Raw genomic sequence first — 23,235 nt, 5'->3', positions numbered from 1 at the left:
ATATTATTATTTAGCCTCCAATAAGCATTAATTATATCTTATCTTGGGTCAGGTACAATGTAGTGTCTTATTATTACAGCAAAAAATGAAATCATTTTTAAAAATCAGAATTATTATTTTTATTTAGTCTATGGGAGATGGCCTTTCCTTAATTCAGGATAACGGGTTTCCAGATAGCGGACCCCATACCTCTATTGGCTGAATCACAAACCACAACTGTAATGAGTAGAGAGACTGCATATCATAAAGTCTGCTATCATTTATTTCTATATAATTCTGTGAAGATAATACATTGCACATGCTCATTATACATCTCATCTGTTTTGGGTCTCTTCCATCAGAATTCTGTCAAACTAAAATTACATTGCTGCCAGAAAGGACATTTCACCCATGACTGGGGTGTTTATATTTTCCGTGAAAGATTTGCAATGTGTTTTAACAGCTTTGTCACTTAAGCAGAGAGCCCCTCCTGGATTAGGATAACACAAATATTACAAATCCTCCAAAAAAAACAAACCCCTTGCTAGGAATGTAATTGGCTTGCTAAACAAGTGCAACTTTGTTAAAGCAAATAATTAGCTTCTTTTGTTTTGTTGCTAATTAATTACAAATTGCATTTTAGAGGTATTTATCAGTTTATTACTTAGGTGTTTTCTTTAGCTTTATCTAGCCACGCACCTATCAAAGAGCCAATGAAGATAACCTGATGGGTAGGCCTTGCAACCCTTTGCTGAACATGAAGTGACGATGGAATAGCCTGGGAAGTGCATGGCCCGGCCAAAGGCTGCCTGCTGTGTGAACAGATTAGTATAGTAACTTTGGAATGATGGACCTACAGAAATAGCAAAAACACTGCCACATTCCAATCATAAGAGAGAAGGGCATATTGTTTAATCAGACATGATACCACTGCATTAAATGAATACATCCCATTTCATTTATTCTCAAGCAGCAACTTATAACGAGCTTTCCAAGATTCCAGCCATGACATCCTGCCCCTGGGTGTCTGCCTAACTGACAGATCAATTAGCTAAAAGGGTGTAACATTTGGGTGCTATGTGAAGGCTTCTGTCCAAATTAGCTTTGAGTCAGTAATGACCTTTTCAGTTTCCAGATATCCTCTTTCCGTAGCCCAGTATACCAGAAAAGCATTTGTTTTGCATGTAGCAGACGTCAGAAAAAGAGATTTGAAAAGTATAAATACTGACAAGTTCCTATAGCAACATGACACAAGCCCAGTAGCAAAGTACAACGAAGCACAGCAGAGCAAACATATATTTTACCCATTAAAACACTGTTCAGGGCTGTTTTGAGAAATGTCTCTGAATTTTCACCCTAAACACCCAGACTAACAGAGACATATCAATCCCATCAGTCTCTGTCCCAATGGAGCTTACTGCATTCACTAGTTAATAGGAGAATAGGAAACTGAAGCACTTCTATCAGTGCTGTAACTGGATGTTACTTGGCCGCACAGCAAATTAATTTTAGGGCCCCAAACATATCCAGAGGTTGTCCTGTTTTACCAATAAATATTGAAATTGCTCATTATTTGGGCCTCGTGAGGCCCCCTATACCTCCTGGGCCCCCCTGCACTCGCAGGGTTGGTTTACTCTGTAGTTACACCCCTGACCAGTGATGGGTAGATTTCTCAAGTTTCGCTGAAAAATTTGCGAATTTCCCGCGAAATTCATGAAACGTCGAAAAACTTGTGAAACTCAAAAATTGACGCTTGCGTCAATTTTGGACACACGTCCGAAAAGTCGCTCGTATCAATTTTGACGCTGATGTTAAGAGTTAAGTTAAAGATCAAAACAGTCCTATAGAGTGAAATTCAGCCACTCTCTATTCATTTCTGTGGTTTTTTGAAAAGGATGAACTTTCACTTTCACCCATTGATAAATACTCTTTTAAAAAAACCCGTAGAAATGAATGGAGATTGGCGGAATTTCACTCTAGAGGACTGTGGTGATCTCTAACTTTACTCTTTGATAAATATACCCCTAGGTCTCTAAGATTTTTTGATAACAGGTCCCATACCTGTACAAACAAATTGCAATGATTTGCAGCAACACAATTAGCCTTAGCTTGTTCTGTTGACTCAGTGTCTCTCATCACAAGAGCATCCTGGATAGTTTACTGGAAACATCAACACTACACACTGTATAATGTAACATACTCGTCTATTAGGAACCTTAGAAGCAGTGGGTACACTCAGATGCACAGGGGACTCCTGGCTTTTTGTTGCGGAACCAATAAGGAGTTACTGCGTGAACTAGTATAAGTCCGTAAACGAGGTACCGGCAAGGATTAGGCAAGACGTAGTCGAGAAGCAGGCAATAAGGGTGGAGGCAGAAACGGAGTCAAAAACAGGCAGGAGTCGGAAAACCAGGATAATCCAAATAGTAGAAACGCTTTCGGCAGGATCTGTTAGAATGAAGGCAGGGCCTTTTAAAGAGTAATTGGCGCCAAGAATTCAAATCCGGCGCTAAAAAATTACGTCATGATGCTCGGCATCAAAACACGAGCGTCACGACGCTCAGCGTCAATCGTTGGCGAAGTGACGCCAACGTCACCTGTGCCTGGTCGGTGCAGGTGGCGTCCCCGGAGGTGCGTGTCCACAGACGGAGAGAGACGCGCCGGGAGGTAAGAGTCAGAGGCATTCTCCCGGCGCGTCTTACATATACATAACTGTTCTTTGCTCTTCCACTGCCCTCAGGAATAAACACAAGCTCCATAACTGTTTGAAAGTTATTCTAATAACGAATTTAAAGACCACATCAACGCGCCGGCATGGTCCTCGTCTGCTGGATTGATATGTGGATGATTTTTGACTAGGTCTTGGTTGTAGAGGCCCATCGAAGGTTCAGATGCACGGACACATAAGCAGAGTCGGCTGCTTTTATCAGCCCATGTGTGGCCAACTTTAATCCTACTGTTGATTTGAATTCAATTACCACTATTAGGGTTTAAGCACACGGGCAGATTTGGAGAGATTTAGTCGCTATAGCAGTCGGCAGGCAGGGGGAAGGCAGTTCAGGGAGATTGTCACCCCGCAGAAGAGGAGATTAGTCGCCAGGCAACTAAATCTCCTTGAATCTGCCCGTGTGCTTGAAACCCTTTTCCAGGCTCAATGCAGCTGCTCAAAAAAACACATGATTTTTTCATAGTTTTTAATTGGTTGTTCTACACTGAATCTTTCAATGCTTGTTCTACATTGAATCTGATAAACTACATAAAGGGCTGATCCAAATGTCTAGTGTGCAAATGAATTCATTGTATGTAAATTCTAAAGATAAACTGTTATACCCCACGACTAATTTGCATTATAGGAGGTGCCGGGCAATCCTTATTGTACTGGATTTACATTTACGATTTGGCCTTGCATAAGGCACACAGATAAGGCATACGGAATAAGATAAGAGAATGTTAAGAATTGTCAACCTTAATACAATAGATTTTGTTTACGAATGTCTTCATATATTTCTTATATATCAAACCTTATGTGTTATGTTATTTCAAAGGACAGCTTAGTGAGAAGTTTTATGTTTTACTATTCTTTTAGCTTTTTGTTAAATGTAAAAACTAGGTTTATAGTGTACTTCGGCCAGATGTATAATTATGCAATTTAAAGGGAAAGAACAACTTATTTATAAATGGTCTTGCTTTGATTTTATTTAATTATAAGGGGGTTATTTATCAAAGGTCGAGTTGTATTTTCCCGAAAAATTTTAGTTTTTAGGGTATTTTTCAGACACAACTAAACTTTTTAGGTAAAAAAAAATGTTTAATTTTTCGGTTTTTATAAGAAACTTGAATTTTTCGAGATTTATTATACCCCCCCAAACTGGAAATAGCTCGAATCCGAAAATACACCATCTAAAACCTGTCGAGGTTAAGTCAAAGTCAAAGGCAGAGGTCCCCATTTGAATATTTTTTACATTGAAGTTTTTTGAGGGTATTTTTCAGTCAAAACTTTTTGGGTAAAAAAACCTCGAATTTTTACGGTTTTTATAAAAAACTTAAATTTTTCGAGATTTATTATACCCCCTTAACTGTAAATAGCTTGAATCCAAAAATACACCATCTAAAACCTGTCGAGGTTAAGTAAAAGTCAAAGGCAGAGGTCCCTTGAACCATTTGAAGATTTTTGAGATTGAAGTTTTTTGAGGGTATTTTTCAGTCAAAACTTTTTGGGTAAAAAAAACCTCGAAATTTTGGGGTTTGAAGATTGACTTTTTTTGAGGGTATTTTTCAGTCTGTTTTTTTTATAAAAAATTTGAATTTTTTCAAGATTTGTAGCCTTTATGATGGGTTTTTCGGTAGGTTTTGCTTGAAAACTCAATTAATTTGAGCGATTAAAGTTTTTTTTTTCGGAGGAAAACTCAAATATTCATTTGAGTTTTTGGGTGGTTAACCCCGGATTCGTGTTGTTTCCATTCAAGTTTTTCTTAAATTAGAAAACATTCGAGTTGTGAGTTCATTCGAGTAATAAAAAAACCTAATGAACCTCTAAAACTCGACCTTTGATAAATAACCCCCTAAGTGTTCAATTAAGCAAACTGATTCTTTCGCTGATGTAAAATGATAAAAGATGAAAAAGCTTTGTGCCCTATTTTCCACTTCTCCACGATGTGCCTGCACCCACAAACATTACTTCCACTTGGGTGGGAGCAGATGTCACGGATAGGTGGCTCCATAGGATGCTGGTATATTGGCTACTGGATAAATGCTTGTATGTATTCAAAGAGCAGTCATTTTGGAATTGAATTTGTTTTGTTTTACAGACCAAAAAAAGTCATCAAAGACATGTATTGTCTAAATAACACACAGACACATAGAAACACTTGTTATCTTTATTTAAAAGAGTTGAATATTTTAGGGAATCCTATTTAACCTTAATAAGGGCAAGCTGTACCGTCTAGCTCGGCAAACTGACTGCAGTGCCAAATCCCTGTAGTGTTTATATATTTCAAGGTTTCTAGCGTGCCTTCCTGTGCATTCTGTAAGCAAAGTACAACCTTAGCAGATTTTCCTTCCTAAATGTCGGATAATATCTGACACATGGGGGCAGATTCACTGACTTCGAGTGAAGGATTCGAATGAAAAAAATTCGAATTTCGAAGTATTTTTTGGGTACTTCGACCATCGAATTGGTTAAATTCGTTCGAATTCGAACGAATTCGAACGAATCGAAGTAAAAATCGTTCGACTATTCGACCATTCGATAGTCGAAGTACTTTCCCTTTAAAAAAAAATTCGACCCCCTACTTCGGCAGATAAAACCTACCGAAGTCAATGTTAGCCTATGGGGAAGGTCCCCATAGGTTAGCTAACCTTTTTTTGATCGAAGGATTTTCCTTCGATCGTTGGATTAAAATCGTTCGAATCGTTCGATTCGAAGGATTTAATCGTTCGATCGAACGAAAAATCCTTCGATCGATCGATCGCAGGATTAGCGCTAAATCCTTCGACTTCGATATTCGAAGTCGAAGGATTTCAATTCGAGGGTCGAATTTCGAAGTATTTTTAACTTCGAAATTCGACCCTTAATGAATCTGCCCCTTAGAGTCTGAAGTGTAATAATGCAAATAAAATAAAAACTTTGCCTGTGGCAGTTTATGTTACGGTCACACATAGCTGCCGAGTGAATGTTGCAGTTCATGGATACACAAACATTAGTGGCTTTATTTGATTTGAGTATCATTATCTGATGAAAAAGGGAAGTTAAGTACAGGAAATATACAAATCTGAAGTTTACATGCCCTTGGTACACTGTTATTCTTAGCATATCCTCAAGCCTTGATAATTTGTTAACCCATTGTGTATTATGTTTGGATTTATTGTGAATGTGCAGGGTTAGTTTGCTTGATTGGCCCTGGGTTAAATAAAATTGGTTATATGTAGGTATAAATACAATACATTTTAGCAATTTCCCTAGCTGGTTTCCTAATAGCATGTTTAGTTTGGTGGAATAGCTTTGTGTTGGAAAAAGAATAATTTGAGAAGGCTATAGCTACACTGACTGCTAAAAGTGTTGCCCAAAATATGACAGTGGGCCCTATGGTTTAAACTTTAAGGTAAGACCCTGCGTGGTGACATCATAGGGGTTTATAATTCCTGAAATCTCTGCTGGGATTGGGATCTGAGCTAAAAGAATGTACAAGGTACAGGTGCATAACTATGAATGTATCTCAGCAAAAAACTTAGACTAGAGTCCTAGAATTGAACTCTTTCTACTAGTGGGTTGGGAAGTGCAGTCTTTATTCTCCTGTGAGTGACACTGTAATTATTTGGTAGACAGTGGTCTCTAGCCTTTACAACAAAAGGTAACCAAACTAAGGGGCCAGACCACCTAGGGGTCCAAAGCAGTGGACGGAGGTGGGGGCTGCATAACTGGCAATTAGGGTTAAATTTGGTGTGAATGCTTATTTGCTGCTGTGAATAATGTTGGAGCTATAGCAGGGTGTCTATTACAACAGAAACAATTAATGAGCTAAAGGGGTGAGGCAAGGCAGTTATAGAGGAGCACCACTTTTTTAACTGTGGCAACAGCTGTGAATTCCATTTGATGGAATTTGTTGGTTTGACTTTTGTCCCCCTGAAATGTTGTCCATATAAATGCCCTTGGTTTTTAAAACAAGCCAATCTTGCATCTAGAAATTATATAGTTTAAGTGTGTGCACTTAATAATGCATACATGTATGTATGTTTTGATTTTGCAGTTCTCCCTGGGAAGACTATATGGATCGTAAATACTTAAAATAGCCTTAGGTCCATGGCACTGCTAAGACTAACTGCGACTAGGGTTGTCCCCTTTTCTGGAAAAAAATACCGGCCTTCCTATATATTTATCTTTTTTCCCTATTAATAACATTGGGATCAGCCATCATTTTTACCAGCCAGGCCGGTAAAACACCGGCCAGGTGGCAACCCTAACTGCGACTGAAGTGAATGTCTAGGAAAAAAAAATTGACAATTAAGTTGGTGTCGGTAGCCCATGTACTGCATTTCCCACACAGATTTTTACTGATTTTACTTTTAGGAGCAATCAAAACAACTGCTACATTCTGCAGGTCACTTCCCAAGTAGTGCACTTTTATGGGTGATCATATCCAGTAGCAGCGGTAATATACCGGAAGCATTGGAAGCAGGTGGTTTGACTTGGGCTACTTGTATAGTCCTGGTATAGGGGCACCCACTGGACTTCCCTTCTCTTTCAGTTGTCTAATATAGGGTGTTGGCCTTTGTGATTGATGCTTCAATGATGGCCCATGTGCCTTTGCCGTTGGACCTTATTTTAGACTTCTTTCTAACTTGTGTTTGGCCTTGTTATTCAAATAGTGGTCACCCCCAGTGGGAGGACATGTAACATTTAAATGTGCTGATAAAGTAAACAAGACTAGGTTTAGCTACAACCCAGCATTCAAACCCATTCTTATACTGAAACTCTAATGGAGTCTGTTTTTATTTTGGGATACAACCCCTCATTAAGACTGTGTTGTCTTTAAGGAAATCAGTAGTGTTGTATCCCATTGTTCCTAATAAAGGGATTTATAAAGATGTAAGAGGATTACTATTTCAGCTCCTGTCCTTATTCTAGATATACTGGTCTGGAGCCAGTGTTCTTTATATGCAAATGGACTGCCGCATACTTTGATGTCATTCAAACACCTCTTGTCTTGTCTCCGCACAGACTAAATTGTTCTCACTTGGGTGTCGTTTGTTGGAGACTCTCTAGTTTAGGACAGAATAAACCATCCCAGGGTAGAGCACTTCAAATTCAGTGTTGCTTCCACTAAATGGGGTCTTTTTATTGGCTTCACTCATCATTATAAATGTCTTACAATAGCTTGTGAACATGCAAATTAACTTTTCAGACAAGTAAACACAGACAGAGGTGCCACATTGTTGTGATCTACAGAAAGTAGTTGCAGTTCCATTCAGGCTACACTTGCTAAGCAGGTGCATAACAGGTCTGTGGCCTTGGAGAGACTTTGACTATTCTTCCAACCACTCTTTGCTGCTTTATTGCCATGTAAGGTCATTAAGTCTTAAGAGTTTCTGGAGACACTTCCTGTTTCACAAGGTGAATTGATATTATAGACTGATCTCATAGATGGACAGTATCTTATTGATTTTATAGGTAGTCTGATCAATGGAGCCTTTGAGTAGACTGTGACAACCACATCCCAGTTAAAGACCTGTGTTTTCTGACATTGTTTCATCTGAACCCAAACCTTAGCTAATAATAAATCAACCCATAATGCCTTGAGCAGTGTCACACTGTGGGACTTTCCTGAAGCTATTAAAATTTCTGAAATTTCTTTAAATGAACAGTATGTTAGTGAGCAATATTTGCTGTTGTCCAATATCTAAAAAATAATGCAATGTATTGTTTTCAATGAATCTTATTGTTTAGGAGTATTTAGAAAACATTTTTTGACTGTGTTGGTGCATTCTCCGCTCCGGGATCCCTAACCTTTTTTTTACCCATGAGCCAAACTCAAATGTAAAAAAAAGCTGGAGAACAATATAAGCCTGCAAAAAGCTCCTGGTGGTGCCAATTATGAACTGTGATTGACTGTTGGTAGCTTCTATGTGGACTGAGCCTACAGGAGGCTCTGTTTGGCAGTACACCTGTTTTTTATGCAACCAAAATTTGCCACCAAGCTAGGAATTAAAAAAATAAGCACCTGCTTTTAGACCACTGTTAGCAACAGCCAGGGGGTTGGTGAGCAACATGTTGGGGATCGCCAAGATAAATAGTAAATTCCACTTATGTATACAACAAAAACTAGTACTAATATCAAGAAACATGTTGTTTTGGTTCAGATAGATATAAAATAATGCAGTGTTGGCAGCTTTATAAAATATAGCTGTTCAAAGGGTAGGCTATGCCTTCATCTGATGGACTTTATTTAGCGCCACTCACAAGCATGCTGGTACATTTAGTAATACCCTGGGAAAAGGAGCAAATGGGAAAAGCTACTTCTACTTATAATAAATGTTATTACAGTTACAGATTTTTCTTGTATAATAATGTTTAAATCTCTCCACATAAATGGATTTGGCACATGTACTACATTCATAAATTTGGACATTTCTCCTGATTCTGCACTGAATTCTCCATGCGTTTCAATCACCCACGCTAAAAATTATGTTTTTCCATAGTAGATGCCATTAAATATTTTGCTGTTATAATTGGTAACATCATTTTCATTCAATGCTTCATTTTTTTGTGGAAATCTGTGCAAAGTACAATGTAAATGGAGAAAAGGTGATTATACTATGTTGAATTTAAAGTTTTTTTTTTAAAGTATAAAGAGACTGAAACAGCAACCTTTTTGTTTGTGTATGGGGCATGGATAACTTAGACCTTTCTGAAAATAAGATAGATATAGTATCTCTCAAGTAGGTAAAAAAACTTGTTGGACTGGAAGCGCGTTGATGCAGTCATCTCCCAGCAGTTCTGCTTAGGCCCACAATATGATATAATTGATATAATATTATATATTATATATGATATAATTGCGGCCCTTTTTAGGATTAGGATCAGAGCAGATCCCACTGACTTCTTAGGACCTCGACAGCTTTTTCCTGGTGAATTTTTGTATTAGAGTTTTTTGTGGTTTTTAATAAAAAAGAAATTCGATTGTTAGTAAATTGGCCCTTTAGTTAGCTTGTTAGTTTTTTCCTACTTACATTACAGACCTTATGGAACAAATATATAACTGTACAAATAGAATACATGATCCTTATTACAATTTATAGCACTAAATACCACTAGTGTTGGGTGAATATGGGGCTTTCGGTTTGCCGAAACTGTGAAAAAATTGTGAAACGGCACCAGCGTCTAGTTTTTGACGCCGGCATCCATTTTTTGGACGCCAACGCACATTCGCCGTCGAATTTTTGCGGCGGTTTCACAAATTTATTCGCCAGCAGCGAAATGCGGGAATTCACCATGAATTCACGCCGGACGAATAAATTCGCCCATCACTAAGTACCACATTATTCGCTACATGACATTGTTCTATTATGCTAAAAAGACGTGGCAATATAGTTAAATTTAAACTTAATGCATTTTTTGTTCTTTCTTTCCTTTAATCTTGTTCTGTCAGCCATTCTATTCATTGACTTCTAGATCGATAGAATGTGCTATATTTGTTGGCCTCTTGAGAAGTCGTTCTGTAACTATTACAGCGACTGTGTATGTTAGAAATAGAACATTGAAATGGAAAATTCTGAAATATCTCATCTTTACATTACATTTTATTTGGTTGCGACAGATTAAAATATATGATGCAAAACAATGTGCACTTTTGAGCAATGACAGATGATTTCCATTAATTGGCAGTGACACTTTGTAATGTGATTTTTTTTAAATTCTAATAAATTTATGCACAATTTGAATGGTATGTTATTTATGAAAAAATTATAACATCTAAAATTCGATCGAATAGTCCCGACCCGAAAACTCAAATCACATTCAAATAAAATTCGAAATTCAAAGTTTTCCTCAGAAACAAAACTCAACTTTTGCTCATCAAACTTTTTTTGACACGAGTCAATTCTCCAATTGGAGTCTATAGGGCAGGGATCCCCAACCTTTTTCACCCGTGAGCCACATTCAAATGTAAGAAGGGTTGGGGAGCAACATAAGCATGAAAATAGTTCCTGAGGATGCCAACGACGGGATGTGATTGGTTATTTGGAAGCCCCTATATGGACTGGCAGCCTACAGGAGACTCTATTTGGCAATACAGCTGTTTTTTTTGCAACCAAAACTTGCCTCCAAGCCTGGAATTCAAAAATAACACCTGCTTTGAGGCCACTGGGAGCAACATCCAAGGGTTTGGAGAGCAACATGTTGCTCACAAGCTACTGGTTGGGGATCACTGCTATAGGGCATCATTTTCTGAAGGGAAATGTGGCAGAAATTTGGCTCATCACTACTATTAACATCTTCAAATAGTTCAAAGCACCTCTGCTAATGGTTGCACTTGGAGAATCTTTAGACTTGATAATAAAAGGCCATTCAAAAACTTTAAAAACTTTAAAAACACTGTTTGGGGGAATGCAAAGGGCAAAACAATTAGCACAAATGAGAATAAAAAGTCTAATTTCGCAATGTAATACATTTTTAACTGTTTTTACATTGCGAATTTTAATTGCACATTGCCCACTTTTAAGAAGTGTTTTGGAGCAAACATAACTTTTTCAGTTTTATTACATTCACTGCGCACTGGAGCAAACTATAACATTTGCAAACCTTCTTCCACTGTCGTAAGTGGTCGCTAAACAGTTTGCAAAAGCTATATAAAATTCGCACAAAGGAAAATTTGTTTGCACAAAGGCAAAACGTTTCGTATTGCAAATATTTTTTCTGTTACCGACTTTTATTATATTCCCCCATAAATGCTTCTTTGGTAATTGCTGGTCCATTGTATGTATAGTGATGAGGAAGAGAAAGCTAGTGCATTGACATATATCTATCAGATCATTTACACCTACTGGTGTTTTGGGCACTAGGTTAGCACTTCTCAGAAGACAGGTGGTAAAGTGAAATGTTCTATATATATATATATAAGAAACCTTTCCATACAAAGTGAGGGTTTTATGGCCTAATTGCATAATAATATGCCATGCCGTCAGCGGACACATCCAGCATAATAAACATATTCACAGGGACACGTGGAAAAAGGATGAAATGACAAGATGACTCTGATGTGTTTGTGGATCTATAGGAAGTGGGGATGATCCAAGGACAGATTTTTGCATGTCTGTAACTACTGTTTACTATTAGTCTTGTCGGTGACTGAGTTCCATGTGCCAGCTTTTTGTATTGTAATTTGTTGTGTTCAGGAATTCCTGTTGCTGTTTCCTGCTGCACTAACAATACACCTGACCATGAATGCTTTCGTCATTACTATGCAGGCTTTTTTTTTCTTTTCTTTTCAGTATTATTTATTTAGGTTGGTACATATTTAGAAGCCATTTGATTTTTTTCCCCTTGTGTCTTCCCAGTTAGTATAACTTTATTTAACCTGTTCGCCACAGGCCCATTTTTCCAAAAAAAGATCAATGTCAGTTGGTGCTGTTGATATTTTCATTTAGCCCTTTCTTATTTATTCAGTTTAGATGAAATGGCAAAAGAATCAGAAATAAAGTATTCAGCATTTAATAAAGAATATACACACGTAGAAAGAAAGTGCAGAGCGGATCCAGCTCTCTAACATGGGTAGGGCATTTTGCAGTTGAGAATGGAGTTTCTATTTCCTTTGAGTAACATTTAACTCAGACCCCAAAAAAGAGTTTCCTAATGTTGGTGCTATAGTCAGAGTATTGTTGTACTTGCAAAAAGCTATATCCAAAGATATTTGTCCCTAGGCTTTTCATAAGTAAAAAAAATGAGTTTATTTACGTTGCATTAAAAAATCGATGCATGCTGACCCCATACGGTCCACCTTACGCGTTTCATACGCTCTGGCACTGAGTCATAGGTGACTCTCAATGTCAATGTCTTTCTCTATTGTCGTACTTGGCCAGAGTTAGTCAGTCCTAGGACAGCAAACATTATTTCTATATATTTTTATTATTTATATTATTTACATCCTGTATTAATTGGTGCCTTTGAGCCCTGACTGGGATGTGTTCAAGCTTTCACTTGACCCTATAATTAACTATAATTATCGGATTTTTTGTTCAGCCAAAACCAAGAGCCTGGCCTGGCCAAATTCGAATCTTAAAAATCACGACTTTTTGTCACACAAACAAGGAATGTAACAACATTTTAACCCTTCCTTGCCTTAAATTGCATAAACAAATTAGGATTTGGATTTGGTTCAGTATTTGACTGAATCCTAAAATAATGGACTTGATGCACCCCTACTAAATTGACAGATGTGTGATGGGTATTAAGGTGGCCATACAAGGGCTGATAAAAGCTGCCGTCAGACCGCGTTGGCAGTTTATTGGCCCGTGTGGGGGGCCATCTGACCGGCTTCCCCGGATGATATCTGCTCGAAAGCCAGGCAGATGTCGATTGGACAGGACTAAAAATCCCGTAGGATCGTGGCCACATCTGTTTGTTTATGAGGTTGCGTGATCCGACCGCCCATTTACCCTTCGTTATGATCCGGATGTTGGGCCCTAGGACCCATGATTGGATCAGCCCGATATCACCCATCTTGAAGGTGGGCATATCGGGGAGAGATCTGCTCGTTTGGCGACATTGCTAAACGAGCAGATCTCTCAGTGTATGGCCACCTTAAGGCTATGGCCAGTTGGTGCTTATTTTCTGTAGTTGTAATCATGGAAATGTCTCCCAAAATACAATTAGTAGCTCCTTATGGGGCCATTTACATACTTTTGCTGTATCTGTATTTTCTTGTATTTTAAAGAAAATTAGGTTTGGGAGATATAATCATATAACAGTTATATAACAGTGCCTGGCATTACATGTTGTGTTATATGAAATCTCACTTTTAAAGTTTTTCCCTGCCTATGGGAACCCTGTCTATTAGTGAATATGTAATGTAGTTTAATGCATGGAGTAAGATCAACAAATAGACTCCCCAGGCGCAGTGCATCTTTCTAATAACTGCAATAGAAAACAAAAAGTACAACCCGCTTTACAAATGTTCAAAGTGAAAATGGTTCCAAGATAAATACCATGAAATATTAACACTGGCAGGTAATCCTGTTCATGTTATTGTAAGGAAGACATGATGTGAATAATTGGCTCTCCGCTTATCTACTATCATCTCCATTATTAAAGAGCAGAATGCACATTGCCAACCTTTTGTTATCTAGTTTCCCGACAGCAGTACAGTCATATACATTGCTAAACTTGCTTACATTTTTTTAAGCATTTACCACTGACTTAGTTATCTCTTCCTGGTAGCCTGCATCCTGCCACTTAGCTGAAAATGTCACATACTCTAGCTCATTCATGTTTCCTTCAAAGAGATGAATAAAAAGAAATTGCGAAAAATACTCACAAACGCAACAGGTCGTCTTGGATATGCATTTTCAACCTTTGATATAAATCTTAGAGTAAAGGGTTTAGATAAATGTGTGCAACTATAACCTGAGAAGAATACATTTTGATATAGTTATGTGTCCGACTAAAAATGATTTATTGTATTTCACGATAAGGTGGGACTTAGCATTGTAACGTCTGCATGATGAACAGTTGTATGGATCAAAGGGAAGCATGGTGTTGCAATATCTTGCAGTGCTGGGGTCCTAGGGTTGTTTCCAGCCAGTACAGTACACTGCTGCCTTTTTCTTTTTGATTACTTATTATTTGTGCCCCTGAGGAAGACCACTATGGTCGAAACGTGTTGGGCTCACCAATTATTTATGCAAATCAAGTGTGCAATCCATTCGTGGTTTCTTGTATGTTCGTTTTGGAGACCCTCATGGGGAGCCTCCTATGGATTAGCACCTCATATTATATCTTAAACGTATGTGCCTTCTTATTTGATTTTTTAAAATAATCATTAAGGCTGAACAGTTTGGCCACACACTTAAAAAGGCAAGTTCCACTGTTCTGGTTATCAGGGCCACACAAATGACTCGCAAGGTGCCACCTGATCTTAATAATAAAAAATAAATCCAATATATGCTGATGGGATTCAATAGCCATCAAGATTTTTAGTTTTTAACATTCAACCCAAATGGGACAACATAATATTTTTTTGTCTGTAGAGAGGGCCCCACACACAGACTGAAGGCCATTGAATCCTGATTAGCATTCAAGGATGCTAAGTCAGTGTAGTGTATGTCGTGACTAAGATGTGTGCTATATTTTTGGCTTTTACCAGATATAATTACTGATACTCACTGCTATAAGAGCAGCTACATTGATGATATAATATGGTGCTTCCTTGCAGTGGTTCTGGATTTCAGGTGGCCGTAGCCTTATTCTGAAACTGTTTCTTACTTCCCAGAAATACATGTTTTTGATTTGGGTATATAGATGGGGATAGTCTGTTGTGGCTTAGCTTCTGATAACAATTATTGATGGGCGAATCTGTGCCGCTTCGCTTCACCGAAAGATTCGCATTGAAGTCAATGGGCGACAAGATAATTTTGACGCAAGCGACTTAATTCGCCCATCACTAATAACAATAACTGATATCATAGCTACTCCCTATACAATGCAAATTTATACTGACTGATTATGTGAGATAATTTTAGCTGATTGTTTTGATTCCAGCAATTTCCCTATGAAGTTATGTCAGCTGTTTTAGTTGGTAATGTGAAATAGTAAGAAAATTATTTTATTTAATGAGAGCTTTTAGGTGGAGCTAAGTATAGTTGTGACAATGAGATCCTTATACTAATATTTCCATTGACATTTTTAAAAGAAAATTGTGAGGTCCTCAAAAAATTCCCACAAGTGGCGGTTTTGAGGTGTCGGCCTACAAAACAACACATATAAAGGACAGGGTTCAGAATCTTAGTCATAAAAGGAGCCCTCAGGGACACTACCCATGTATAGCAGTCTGTGTCTTTAATTATATCACTTAACTTTTTTACCTAAAGTAAATGCATAGTGACAGAATGGGGACAACATGGTAGATAAAGTTAAATATTTTTGACCTTCCCTTCAATCAAAAATGAAAGGGTTTGACAAACGCTGCTCAGTCAAGTCTTGTTGGAGCACTGACTGTTCAATTAGCTGTGTTTGCCATTGATTTCTTTGGCTCTGTAATATAATGCAGATGGTATTTGAACAGATTAACCCTGTTATTTCTTCATTGCAGATTATTTTGTTTACAGTACAGAATTAGAAGGGTCGTGCTGTAATGAGGGATTTAGTTGATATGTTTACCAGTAGATAAATCGGTAAACAGGTAAGCAATTCTCAATGGGGTTAAGACAATGGATTTTCCTAATTCATTGTGCTGCATGAGTTAACAAATAACTCTTTGCTTTTAATCAAATATCATGTATTCAATGTTTGTTATATAGTGTTTCCACTCCAACTAGATGTACACATGTACACAGATGTTTTCATCCACAATTAGTTCCCCCTCAAAGCCAGCATTGGTATTTGTGGTGTTTTTATATGAGCTTATTCAGTACTCATAAGACCTTCCATAATTAAATATGATTTTTTTTTACACACAGACATACCTGATTCCACAGAGAGAGGAAACATGATAGTCTGCCTCCGGCTCATAGGAACCATTTCTCCCCCTTAGGCTCACAGTGTAATGTTACCCTCTTCACCTTTTTCCATTGTGAAGTGATGGATTCTTGCACCTTTTCTTTCCATTGTGGCCAAATTCTTGGAAAGTAGAGAAAATTAGTTAATGTATCACTTTGAGAAGGTAGATCAGTGGACTGGTAGTTATGAATGCCCTGCCTAAGGTCTTCCTGGTTATTGCTTATATGGACATACTGCCTATGTAATAAAAGGACTGTTTTTTCATGGTGACAAAACCCATGGAAACCAAGAAGATATTTGTTTTAAACAGGTAATTGGTAAATGCATCCATCTGATTAGTTGCTATAGGTGATTCGACCAGTAGCAAGCTGTAGTAGACCTTTTATTAAAGTTCCACACTTAAGATGTAGTTTAAAACCGCTCTGATTGCTAGGATGATTAAATGTAGACTAACCTGTTGTCTTCTCTTCACCAAAGATTGAAGCGGAGTGTGTATAGCCAGTTCTATCATGTTGGTGATCCTGCAGTTAATGCAGCTTTCTTTATGTATGAATGATCCATATGGAGGAATGATCTGGGTTTGTCCAACCATATTGTCGAAAAATATACAGGCTTGACACAATCTTTATTTTAGGTTAGGTTATTTTAGGTGTATACATTATGTTGCATACCTCAGAGAGACCTTGTCCTCTTGGGTTGGCGGAATGAAAAAAGGATAGATTCAAGGAACAGTTAGTCATATAAAGGGCAGGGCATGGACTTCCATGTAGCATTTTCCAAATGTAATATTCCATTTTCAGTTGCCCACTGCAGTATTTCATTATGAGAAATGTTATGATTTATTGATTGGCATGGTTTTGCTTGCTTGTTAGCTATATTCCCTAATAAACTGAGCCAAAAGCCAGTGCGTGGTAGGCTTTCCATCACTGACTAAAGAGAAAAGGCACTCTTCCAGTAGTCAAAGATTTTTGCAAGATAAGCACATTTATGAATAGTCCTTAACAACGGAATCTAATAAGAATTAATTAGGCTGGTTCTACCTAGCCATTCCCATATTTTTGGCATTGAAGAAAAAGAACACACTTTTGCAAAATATTCTATGCATTTTACTTTTAAATGCACATAGTATTCTGACACATTCATGCAAGTATGAAACTTGAGGCAGATAGAAGAGGCAGCTGCCTAGGGTGCAACGCAGGGGCACCCCTCAAAAAATGTTTCTATAATACATTCTGCCTGGCTTACTCTACATTCCTGAAAGAGCAAACTGGAGTGGTCTTCAGGGAAGTGAGCAGGACAACTGAGGTGTCTAATGGTGGGGAGATGTAGTGACCATCACAAAGTTTTATTGTAGATAATAGTAATTAGGAGTGCTCTACCTTCATTAAACCCATGTGGGTCTCAGGTGCTGAACTGGAAGTCCTGCGCCCGCTTTTTGGTTCAGCTTAGCATCCAGAATAAGAAATCCAGCAGCACACGCAAATTGATGCAACAATACGTAGTGTTTTATTAGCCCATATATGAACAGAGAAAAGGGCGACGTTTCGGGCCCTACTGGACCCTTTAGCAAGCCAAAGTTTTATTGTAGAGCATCTACTGTATATAGTAACAGATATGAAATATGCCCAAGACAGGGTAGCGGCCATTCACACAGTATTTTTAAGACCCTACTTACTGTACTTCTTCTATATAGTTCATATTAGGGATGCACCAAATATTGCTTATTGAGTATTTAAACTTATGGAAAGAACTATATTTGAGCACAAGCATGAACAATTTAGTAAGGTACAAGAATTTGCACACATTGTTCTAAATACGCACTATGCCTCTGGGAAATAAAATGATACTTTCCAAGTAAAGGCAGCTCCCCATTTGTCATTCCAGATGTTAGTGATTCCTCCTTCTGCACATCTGTTGTAATCTATGTGCCTCTATAGCCTTTAAACCCAATATTTTATTTTATTCCACCAAGTGCTATACATCACAGCACTTTACATAATCAAAATAATATGGCAAGAGATCTTCTCAAGGTCTGTGTATATTATTTCAGATTTTTTTAGCGAGATCAGGCACAAAACATGAACAAGAAATATTGAAAAACATTTTGCACCCATGAAGTGGGGCTGCGAGTTACATTTATACTGGAAAACAAGTCTTGTGGCAACGAATATTGTGGTTGATGATACAAATTAAAACTTTAAAACATTATGGGGCAAATTCACTAAGATGCGAAGTTGCAGCAGGCGCAACTTCGCCGCACTTCGCCACACTTCGCCAGGCGTAGTTTCTCCAGGGCTCCGCAAATTCACTAAAATCCGAAGTTGCGCACAGGGGTAGCGTAAGGTTGCGAAGTTGCGCTAGCGTTGATTCGCTATATAAAGCGAAGTTGCGCTAGCGAAGGCTAATTTGCATACGGCGCGAAATTCAAATTTCAATGGAGGAATACGTATCTGCACTACAAATGCCTAGAAAACCTTCAAATCAGCAAATAAAAATTTTATTTTGCCCTACACATGTGCCCACTGTCTAGGTAAGTTGCCATGAGTCAGGAAATGTAGGGGGGGAGGAAGGGGAGCCCCAAAAAATTTTCGATCTTTTTCAGCCTATCACCCATCATGTAGAAAACACGCCAGCGTTTTTTGGGACTTAGAAAAAAAATTGACTTTTTTTTAAACAATCCCTATCTACTCTATTGCGCTTCGCACAGGTCTGAGGTGGCGAAGGAAGTCTAGCGTAAAAGGTAGCGTTCAGTACACTGCGCAAGTTAGTGAATTTGCGTAGTATCATCGCTATCGAAGATTCGCCTGGCGTAAGGTTGCGAAGTAACACTAGCGAAACTACGCCAGTGTTCGTTAGTGAATTTGCGCAGTAGCGAAAATGCCAAACGCTAGCGAATTAACGCTATCGTTCGGCGCTTCGCGCCTTAGTGAATTTGCCCCTATATGTCTTTAGTTTAAATAATCTGAAAGTAATATTTTCTATAGATCCGCTCATTTGTCAACCTGACCAGGAATTTTACTGAAAGTTGGGCACGTTTTATTGAAATCCCATCTTAAAGTTCAATTAGGGTGACATTTGGGGTGGATATGTATTTGCTATCATAGATATTCTCGAAATAACTAAATGACTAATACACGGATAAAGTTTCATAACCACTGGTCTAAACACATATGTATATATGTATCGTACCATAGAATGCATTGAGGTTTTTTTTTGTAAAATGATGGGGAAAATGGATGCCATTTTTGTGAATCAAACTCTGAGCCAGATCCATGTTGATGAGAAAAACATATCTCCTAATCCAATTCCAGATTTCCCCATACACTTCTTTTGAGTTTTGATGAAATAAATCACAAGATAAGTTTTCTCATGGAATTGAATCTAGACATTTACTTGTACTGGTTTGTCATGAGACGTCTGATATTAGAGCAGATGCCAATAAACTTCAACAGCTGGGTAGCTTAAGATAAATGATTGCCAACCTTATCCAAAAACACATGCAAAAAAAAAAAAATCCCAGGGAAAATTTGTTATGAGTAGCTAATATGATACAGATACAGTCTACTTGTATGGTGAGGTAATAAAGTGAAAACAAGTTTATAAAATAACTTCTGCCAAAAAACAGATATGTTACAGGTGCCAATATATATTTGGATGCACAAATACTTATAGAAACAAGGGAAATACTGGAAGACTTACAGAAAAATGAAAGAAAAATGGTATTTCCTATTACGTTCTTTTCAGTGCTAGTGTGTAGGTGGTGCAGAAAAATTATTTCTGGGATATGATGTCATTCAGACTCGTATGTCATAATTATGAGTGGATTTGAATTATTATCAGGGTGGTGTGAAAGCCTTTGGGGTGATCTGCATTTCATACTCCAGTAAAGTCAGTTGCTTTCACATTTAAATGTTTAGTTAGCAAGAAAAAACTATTTTATAGCAAACTTAAGCCTCATATTTTTTTTTTAAAACCAGACCCAAAGTAACCATTCTTTAGCCATACTTAAAGGAAAACCAAACCTTAAAATGAATATGGCTAGACATGTCATATTGTATATTCTATATTAATCTTAAAGGATCTAGGATCAGCATCTCTGTAGTAGTACTGATCCAGGAGTTGTCACAGGCGTTTCCCATATTGGATATTGTTAGGAGTGTCTGCAACATTCACATGCTCAGTGGGCTTTGAGCAGCTGTTGAGAAGCTAAGCTTAAGGGTCGTTGCAAATCATCATGCAGAAAGTGATATATAGTCATATAAGCTGATGTTATAGGGCTGATTATAAAATTCTAATGCTAATCATGCTGGTTTATGAGCTGCCATGTACCAATAATCTGAATTATTTACTAATAAGCCTTATATCGGAATTATTTACTTCCAATATTATTTCTAATTAGCCTGAATTATATATATATATATATATATATATATATATATATATATATATATATATATAGATATATAGATATATACACACTACATATTTATATTTATTCAGTATTTTGTGCGCCAGTCCCTAAGCTCAGTAAGTGACAGCAGCACAGAGCATGTGCAGTGAATGAGCAGAAAAGAAGATGGGGAGCTACTGGGGCATCTTTGGAAGCACAGATCTTTACTGATAGAGGGCTGTGGTTGCCTTGGGTTGGTACAGAAGCCCAAAACATAATGTACAATAACTATTCTTTGTGCACCACAATTTGTTGTGTGCTTACAATATACTCAAAAATGTAATTGTGTGCACGACTGAAAGGGAATGTTGTACCCAGTGGTGTATCCATAAAGGAAGCATCAGGCTTGTGATGGGCCTTTATAAAGCTTCCTTTATAGCTTTAATACAAATCCCCTTAACCTGGCCTCACTGCAAGTGGCAGAGAGCCGAGAACGTGGGATGGAGGGCGGGCAAGTAGTGTTTTAAGTGCACACCTGGTGCTGCTGTTTGTACCCAGCTTATATTTGACAATTTCTTGTCTTCCATGTTATCAAAATAACTCGTTTAACAACTATGTGAGTTCCAAGTGGAATTTAACAGAGAGTATTGCAATCGCCAGTTGAATACTTTTGAAAACCTGTAGAGACAACCTGGCAGCTAGACTATTTCCAAACCATAAAAACATAAAATATTTATCAGTTAATTATATAATTTAACTGTTAAATCCCTTTAAACCCGGAAAGACTTCTACTGGTAAAATTGTTTGTTAGGAAACTGCCTATTTTATACACCCACTGAATATATTCATGCAAAAAGGTGAACACCTAGAAGTTAGCAAGAAGTTTCTAGACAGTAATTACAGACTGATTACAATACAAAAAAAGGCCTCTTATTGCATTTCTACAGAATTTACTATTGACAAGATTATTGACTGACTTTTGGAGTGCATTCTTCAGGCTATGGTTCTATAAATCATCACAATGATTTTAATTTAACAGTGTTGTAGCAAGACTTAAAAATCAATTGTACTCTGGAAATGTGCAATGCATTTATTACCTTCCAGTGAATTCATGATGGAGTGCGCCGCTATGTGGGGCTCCCCAAACAGACATCAGCGCAAGTGCTTTGGACAAAAATTCATTAGAGTTGACTTTTCTTTCCCACAATAGAATACAATGGTAGTTTCCTCAAAATATTTTGAGCTCGAATTATTAAAGGTAATTAACTTGCGAAGCCAACATTCTTCTACGATCATTACAAATGACATTACATCTACAAACATTCTTATTTGCGCTTGCAAATTGTGTCATATTGTTGTAAAAATATTGTTTAACTCCTAAAGAATGTTGGGAAGAACGATGCCATTATTGAAATAAGTACCAATCCCTTTTAACAAAACAGAAAGTGCAAAACTTATTTGCGTAACTTATCATTAATAAAGACCCAGGGATTTACACACTGACCCACTGAGCTGCAATAGTAACTGTAATTTTAGACAGGCTGGTCTTGCCTCCTCTTAGTTAAAGTGGACCTGTCACCCAGACACAAAAATCTGTATTATAAAAGTCCTTTTCAAATTAAACATGAAATCCAATTTCTATTTTTTATTTAAGCATTCATAGCTGTTGTAAGCTCATTTAAAAATCTCAGCTGTCAATCAAATATTGTCTGCCCCTCCTCTATGCCCGTGGCATAGAGGCGGGGCAGACAATCACTTTCACTTTCAATTCAGCACTTCCTAGATGTCACTGCTCTCCACACATTCCCCCTGTTCTCTTTACCATATAACTGTGTGGCCAGGGCATGGAGATGGACATCAGGTCCCCCATTCTGGTGCACAAACAAAATTCTGAGATGATGCAAGGCTTGTCTTAATAACAGTGTCCACAAAATGGCTGCTGCCTGCTTGCTATAATTTTGAAATCCCAGACTGAAGGAAACAAGATTCAAATAATTTATATAGCGTAATTAAAGTTCATTTTCCTTAACTAATCTGATAAAATAGGATTTTGAATAATTTTTTTGGGTGACGGGTCCCCTTTAAAGTGCACTATAGCCACACATATTACACAACAACAATGGCTGATAAAGCCAATAAAATGGATACTAAAACTTCCAGTCACCTTCACTGAAACAGTGAATATATATATGTATACATTCAGCTCTTTACTTTTCCTTTAGGCAGGAGCAAAATGGAAAGAAACATTAACAAAGGAAGACTTAACCACTAAACCCTCACAGTGTTTATTGTTGTTCCTGTTGTCACACTCTTATTAATGCGATGTTAACATCTAGATCCACATATAAAGAGATTGGAGAAACGGTGCAAGAACTACATTTCAATAGTGACAGAAAAATCAAGACATTGTGTCCCTTTAACAATATAACCCTATACAAGCAAACTCTAAAAATGAATATAAAATTGCTCTTATGAGCAAGACTTTGTAATTTTTTCATGATATAAGCACGTACATTTTTTATGCCTTACATCTATCTGTAGACAGAGTTGAAATGCATTTGTTAAGAAAAGGAAAAACATACTAGTTCACCCAAACAACTACATCATGAAGAGCCTTACGATTGGCTCCAAGCATTTGTTTTTGAAAACATGAAATGTA

General features: G+C 37.5%; 1 protein-coding gene across 2 annotated transcripts in view; it reads left to right on the top strand.

Annotated features, from left to right (window-relative positions):
- tll1.L (tolloid like 1 L homeolog) overlaps positions 1-23,235 on the top strand; it is a 94,683-nt gene that overhangs the window by 11,900 nt on the left and 59,548 nt on the right. The gene's annotated exons all lie outside the window — the stretch shown is intronic.

Source organism: Xenopus laevis, chromosome 1L, assembly GCF_017654675.1.
Source record: "Xenopus laevis strain J_2021 chromosome 1L, Xenopus_laevis_v10.1, whole genome shotgun sequence".
NCBI lineage: Eukaryota > Metazoa > Chordata > Amphibia > Anura > Pipidae > Xenopus > Xenopus laevis.
Note: the sequence above shows the minus strand (reverse complement) of the source record. Positions and strands in the feature narration are given on the sequence as shown.